We start from the raw sequence: 6,397 nt of genomic DNA, 5'->3' as shown, positions 1-6,397 counted from the left end.
CGTATACAATTTATATTTAGATAATTTTAATAGTTTATTAGGGGACAATGCATAGATATACTTAAATTGTACAACTATATAGTTTTAACATATGTATGTATTTTCACTTTAGAGAGGGACATCACGCATTGAAAGGTAGAGGACAGCACAAAAGAGAAAGATCTTCGATGATGTGGATTGAAAACAGTGACCTAGGGTAATGATTGTAGGTGTGTCAGAGAAAATAAAGTTGGCTTAGACTAGAGAAGGGTTCAGAGCTGCTATTCATAGGATTGTTGGGAACACAAACGACTAGCTAGCACATAACAACAACAACAACAACAATATGTATTTTCACACCTGGACCAACAAGAAAAATGGAGAATGTATTAAAATTGTCAAGGCTATAGCGTTACTTCGCTCCACAATCAACATCCATGAAGTAGCACTCACTAAAACAGGTGAAATATTGCAATATACACATTTGTTACAAAATACCTTTTAAGTGTAACACTCTGCTAAAAAAAAGCAAAGCTGTCATATTGAGGATTAAGGTATACCTGAATCAAGCCATAATATTTTCAATCCTTATATGCTTGCTAGAAATAAGAACTAAAAAGAATCAATGCATTTTAATTGTGATGGTGAAGAAGAATATTGAATGGACTGCTAGAAGGATGAATAAATCTTGAAAGAAATAGTATGAGACTGCTTTTCAGAAGCAATAATGGTAAAACTTTGTTTCAAGTATTTTAATCATGTTATCAGGAGAGTCTGGTCCCTGGAAAAGGACATAAAGTAGTTTTAGGTACTGCCAACGCAGCTCTAACTCATAGAAACCCTGTACAAGGGAAGAAAATACTACCTGTCATTTTGTAATTCATAGAAGTCCCTCAAATGGTAATTATCTTATATTTTCTCACGATTAGCTGGAGTTATGGGATTTTAGATATCAAGCAGATGGAATTGGCTAATAGTACCGTTTAACCTAAATCTATACTTAACTAATTTTCTTTCAGCTAGCTCTATAAATTATAGGTAGTCCTAAAATTGTAAATAACTTAGATGTAGTTACAATCTCCCCAAGCCATTGAAATTTAAAATTTGAGTCATTCACATTAACAAATGATACTACATTTGGTGCTCATAAAAATTATTAAACAGTCACTAGTGATTGGAACATGGAATGTGAGAACCATGAATGCAGGAAGATGAGATATTGTTAAGGAAAAAATGGAACACATAAATATTGATATAGTTGGTATTGCTGAGATGAGATGGACCGGCATGGGACATTTTGAGTCAGACAATCATATGATCTATTATTTCGAAGATGAAAAGGTGAAGAAAAATAGGGTTGCATTCATAGATTAAAAAGTAATTTCTAGATATGTCTTGAAATACAATATTGTGAGCGACAGGATAATATCCATACACATACAAGGAAGTCTAGTGAATACCACTATCATTTAAATATATGCACCAACAGCCGGAGCCAAAGAGGAGGAAATAGAAGATTTCTACCAACTTTCACAGTCAGAGATCAATCGAATATGCAATCAAGATGCAGTAATAATAATGGGTGACTGGAATGCAGAAGTTGGGAACAGAGAAGAAGAATCAGTAGTTGGAAAATATGGACTTGGTGACAGAAGTGATGCTTGAGATAGAATGATTGAATTTTGCACAATTAACTTATTCATAGAAAATAGGTTTTATAACAAACATAAGCACAAGTTATACACATAGATTTCACCTGATGGTATGCATAGGAATCAGATTGATTACCTCTGTGGAAAGAACAGCTAGAGAAGCTCAATATCAGCTATGAAAACTAGGCCAGGTGCTGATTGTGGAACAGACCACGAACTACTCATATGCAAGTTCAAGCTGAAGCCATGGACAATTAAATCAAATCCATGGGAACCAAAATATGACCTTGAGTCTATCCCACCTCAATTTCAAACCTTTCATGAACAGGTTTGAGGCCTTGAATACCAATTAACAAAAACCATATAGGTTGTGGGAGGATATCAAGAGTATCATCCAGGAAAAGTGCAAAAGTCATTACAAAGAGAAGGAAGAAAAGATCAAAACAGAAGTCAGAAGAGACTCTGAATATTGCACTAGAGCACTGAGAAGCCAAAGGAGAAGGAAGAATTAAAGATATTAAAAAGCTGAACAGAAGATTTAAAAAAACATCATGGGGAGACAAAATTTTTACAATGAATTGTGCAAGGACTTGGCATCAGAAAACCAAAAGGGCCAAGCTTGCTCAGCATTTCTTAAGCTCGAGAAATTGAAGAACAAATGCAAAACTCGAGTTGCTATACTTAAGGTTGCTTTGGGCGGAATATTAAATAATCCAGGAAGTATTAAAAGAAGATGGAAAGTATACAGAGTCATTGTACCAAAAGGAATTGGCAGACATAGAAAGAGTTTCATGAAACAATGTATAAACAAGAGCCTATGGTGATGAAGGTAGAAGCTCAAGCTGCTTTGAAGGAATTGGCAAAAAATAAGGCCCCAGGAATTGATGATATACCAATTGACATATTTCAACTAACAGATGGTGCCCTAGGTGTGCTCATCAAGTTGTGTCAAGAAATCTGGAGGAAAACCATTTGGCCAACTGACTGGAAGAGATCTATATTTGTTCTCATTCCAAAGAAAGGAGATCCAACAGAGTGTGGAAATGATAAAACAATATTGTTAATATCACATGCAAGCAAGATTCTGTTGAAGATTATCCAAATATGAATGGAACAGCACATCAACAGAGAACTGCTACATATACAGTCAGGTTTTAGAAGGGATATTGTAGCTAATGTTAGATGGATCTTGGCTGAAAGAAGGGGTACTAGAGGAATGTTTATCTATGTTTCATTGTTTATGCAAAGATGTTTGACTTTGTGGATCACAACAAACTGTGGCTAACTCTGAGAAGAATGGGAATCACAAAACACTTGATCGTCCTAACGTGAAACCTCTACTTAGACCAGGAGGCAGTCGTCAGAAGAGAGCAAGGAAATACTGCATGGTTCGAAATCGGGAAGGGTGTTCACCAGGGATGTGTCTTATCTCCTTGCCTTTTCAACCTATATGCAGAAGAGATTATCTGGGAGGCTGGGCTGTATGAGGAGAAGTGTGGTATCAGGATTGGAAGAAGATTCATCAACAATCTGCATTATGCAGATGACACACACCGCTTGCTGAAAGTGAAGACCTGAAGCGTTTGATGAAGGATGTCCGGGACTGCAGACTTCACTATGGATTGAGGATCAATATCAAGAAAACAAAGATTATCACCTCTGGGCCAGTTGACAGTATCAGGATGGATGGTGGACATTGAAATTGTTAACAGCTTTAGTTTGCTTGGCTCCACAGTTAACACTCTTGGCACCAGCATCCAGGAAATTAAAAGACAGTGTAATGGGAAAATCTGCTGTTAGGGACCTCTCCAAAGTACTGAAGAGTGTGCAAAGGCCATAGTCTTTGCAATGCTTGCTATGCATCAGAGAAGTGGACAATTACTTGGTATGATAAAGGCGAATTGATGCCTTTGAGCTGTAATGTTGGAGAAGAGTACTGAATGTACCATGAACTGCTAAGAAAATGAACAAGTTAGTCCTGGAGAGGGTTAAACCAGGCTGTTCCTTGGAGGCAAGGATTCTGAAGGTTCATCTGACATACTTTGGACATGTTGCTAGGAGGGGCCAGTCCTTGGAGGAGGAAGTCATTCTTGGGAGAGTGGAGGAACAGCACAGGAAAGGAAAACCCTCTATGAAGTAGATTGATTCAGTGACTGGGGTAATTGGGGTGGATGTGTTGGAGACAGTGAGATTGGCACAGAATAGAGCAGGGTTTAGGGCTGTTGGACATAGGGGTCGTTATGAGTCGCAGGCAACTCTATGGCACACAACAACGACAACAACAACAACAACTATGTAACATTAAAGGTGTTTTAATGTATGTAAAAGTATTTCTTTTTTGCACACCCATGTTTATCGAGGCTTTGTTCACAATAGCAAGGAGTTGGAAACAAACTAAGTGCCCATCACCAAACCAATGGGTAGAGAAGCTGTGGTATGTTCACACAATGAAGTACCATGCTGCATTGAAAAGCAAGGAACTCATGCAATATTATTCAAAATGGGTGACCCTGGAGGACATTATGCTGAGTGAAATATCTCAGTCAAAAAGGACAAATACTGCATAGTGCTACTGTTGTAAAACAGGACTGACATCGGGGTTTGGGGGAGACTGAGAAAGATGGGATAAATAATGTATACTGCATTGAAACAGATGAGGGAAAAACTGTATAAAAGGGATATGTAATTAGGTATTATTGTAATGGCAGGAATCCAGAATGAAGGCTGCATAGTGCGTGGATCTGGGGGAGGGATTGTAAAACAATGAAAGAATTTTTCTTTTACTTTTCAAAGGGAAGAGCGTACTGGGGGGAGGTGAAGGCAGGGAGAAAATGTAACAATGAATGAATGGGGAAAAAAAGTTGTATTTATTTTTACCTATGAATTGGCACACTATATACTATGACCAGCATTTGACTATGACTATGAATCATAGCTGTTTCAACTGATGCATAGATCTGAATTAAAAGATAGTTTCAGAAAAAACTCATTTATAATCTGAGGATTGTCAAAACTGAGAAAGGGGTGCTGAAGCACCCATCATTAGAGTGAATTTGTCCATTTGTTTATTAATGGACAAATAATAAACATATTGAGACTGTTCAGTGTTAGTTTGCTTGGCTCCACAGTCAACAGTCTTGGCACCAGCAGCCGGAAAATTAAAAGACGTATTGGAATGGGAAAGTCTGCTGTTAGGGACCTCTCCAAAGTACTGAAGAGCAATGGTGTCTCTCTGGAGAATAAGGTGCCTCTGATACAGGCCATAGTCATTGCGATCACTTGTTATGAGTCAGGAAGTTGGACAATGACTAGGGAGGATAGAAGGAGAATTGATGCCTTTGATCTTTGGTGCTGGAGAAGAGTATTGGATGCACGTGGACTGCTAAGAAAATAGACAGGTTCATCCTGGAGAGGGTTAAACTGGGCTGCTCCTTGGAGGCAAAGCTATGGTGCTGGAGAAGAGTATTGAATATATCATGTACTGCTAAAAGAACCAACAGGTTTATCCTAGAGGGGTAAAACGAGGCTGCTCCTTGGAGGCAAAGATTCTGAAGCTTCGTCTGACATACTTTGGTCATGTTGCAAGGAGAAACCAGTCCTTGGAGAGGGACATCATGCTTGGGAGAGTGGAGGGACAACGCAGGAGAGGAAGGCTCTCTATGAGATGGATTGATTCAGTGACTGAAATAATCGGGGTGGGTGTGTCTGAGACAGTGAGATTGGCACAGGACAGAACAGGGTTTAGGGCTGTTGTACATCAGTTCACTATGAGTCACAAGTGACTTGACAGCACATAACAACAACAGCAACAATAAACAAACTTATTGGACAAATTTAATGGATGGATTTATTTTTGTCCATGTTAATCATCTGTAAACATGTTTATAATTGTTATATTTTCTTGGAAATGTTATATCTTAATCATTATATAATATGCCTCTCTAGTAGTTATACCTTTCCTTATTTTGAAATCTGCTTTGTCTGGGATTAGTACAGGTACTCCATGTTTTGTTTTGATCTTTTTCTGTTGAAATAATGTTAACTGGACATATCTTGTATTCTTTTACAATACAGCACACTTAGAGTAGCAGATGTGACAACTGAGGCTGAGCCTTCAAGTATGGAAACATAAAGAGCTGTAAGGAAACATCAGTGATGGGAACATGGAATGTTAGAACAATGAATGTAGGAAAATTGTACATTGTCAAGAAAGAAGAGGAAAGCATAAATATTTACAGATTAGGTATTGGTGAAATGAGATGATCTGGCATGTAACATTTTGAGTCAGACGATCATATGACCTCCTATTCTGGAGATGAAAAGGTGAGGAAAAATGCGGTTGCTTCCATAGTTAAAAAAGTCATTTCTAGATCCATCTTGAAATACAATGTGGTGAGTGACAGAATAATATCCATACACATACAAGGAAGTGCAGTAAATCCCGCCATCACTGAAATATATGTACCAATAACCAGAGCCCAAAAGGAGAAAATAGAAGATTTCTACTATCTTTTGCAGTCAGAAATTGATCGAACATGAAATCAAGATGCCTTAATAAAAATGGGTGACTGGAACTCAAAAGTTGGAACAGAGAAGAAGAAGCAGTAGTTGGAAAACAGAAAAGAAGGTGGATACAGAATTATAGAATTTTGCACAATATATTATTTATTGCAAATGCTTTTTATAAGAAACAGAAACTAAGGCTATACTCATGGATTTCACCTGATAGTATGTATTGGAATCAGATACATTACATCTGTGGAAAG

The sequence above is a fragment of the Elephantulus edwardii genome, unplaced genomic scaffold (genome assembly GCF_000299155.1).
Source record: "Elephantulus edwardii isolate Elephantulus edwardi_28Jun2011 unplaced genomic scaffold, EleEdw1.0 scaffold00085, whole genome shotgun sequence".
Classification (NCBI taxonomy): Eukaryota; Metazoa; Chordata; class Mammalia; order Macroscelidea; family Macroscelididae; genus Elephantulus; species Elephantulus edwardii.
The sequence above is the reverse complement of the archived record's forward strand: the minus strand, read 5'-3'. Positions refer to the sequence as shown.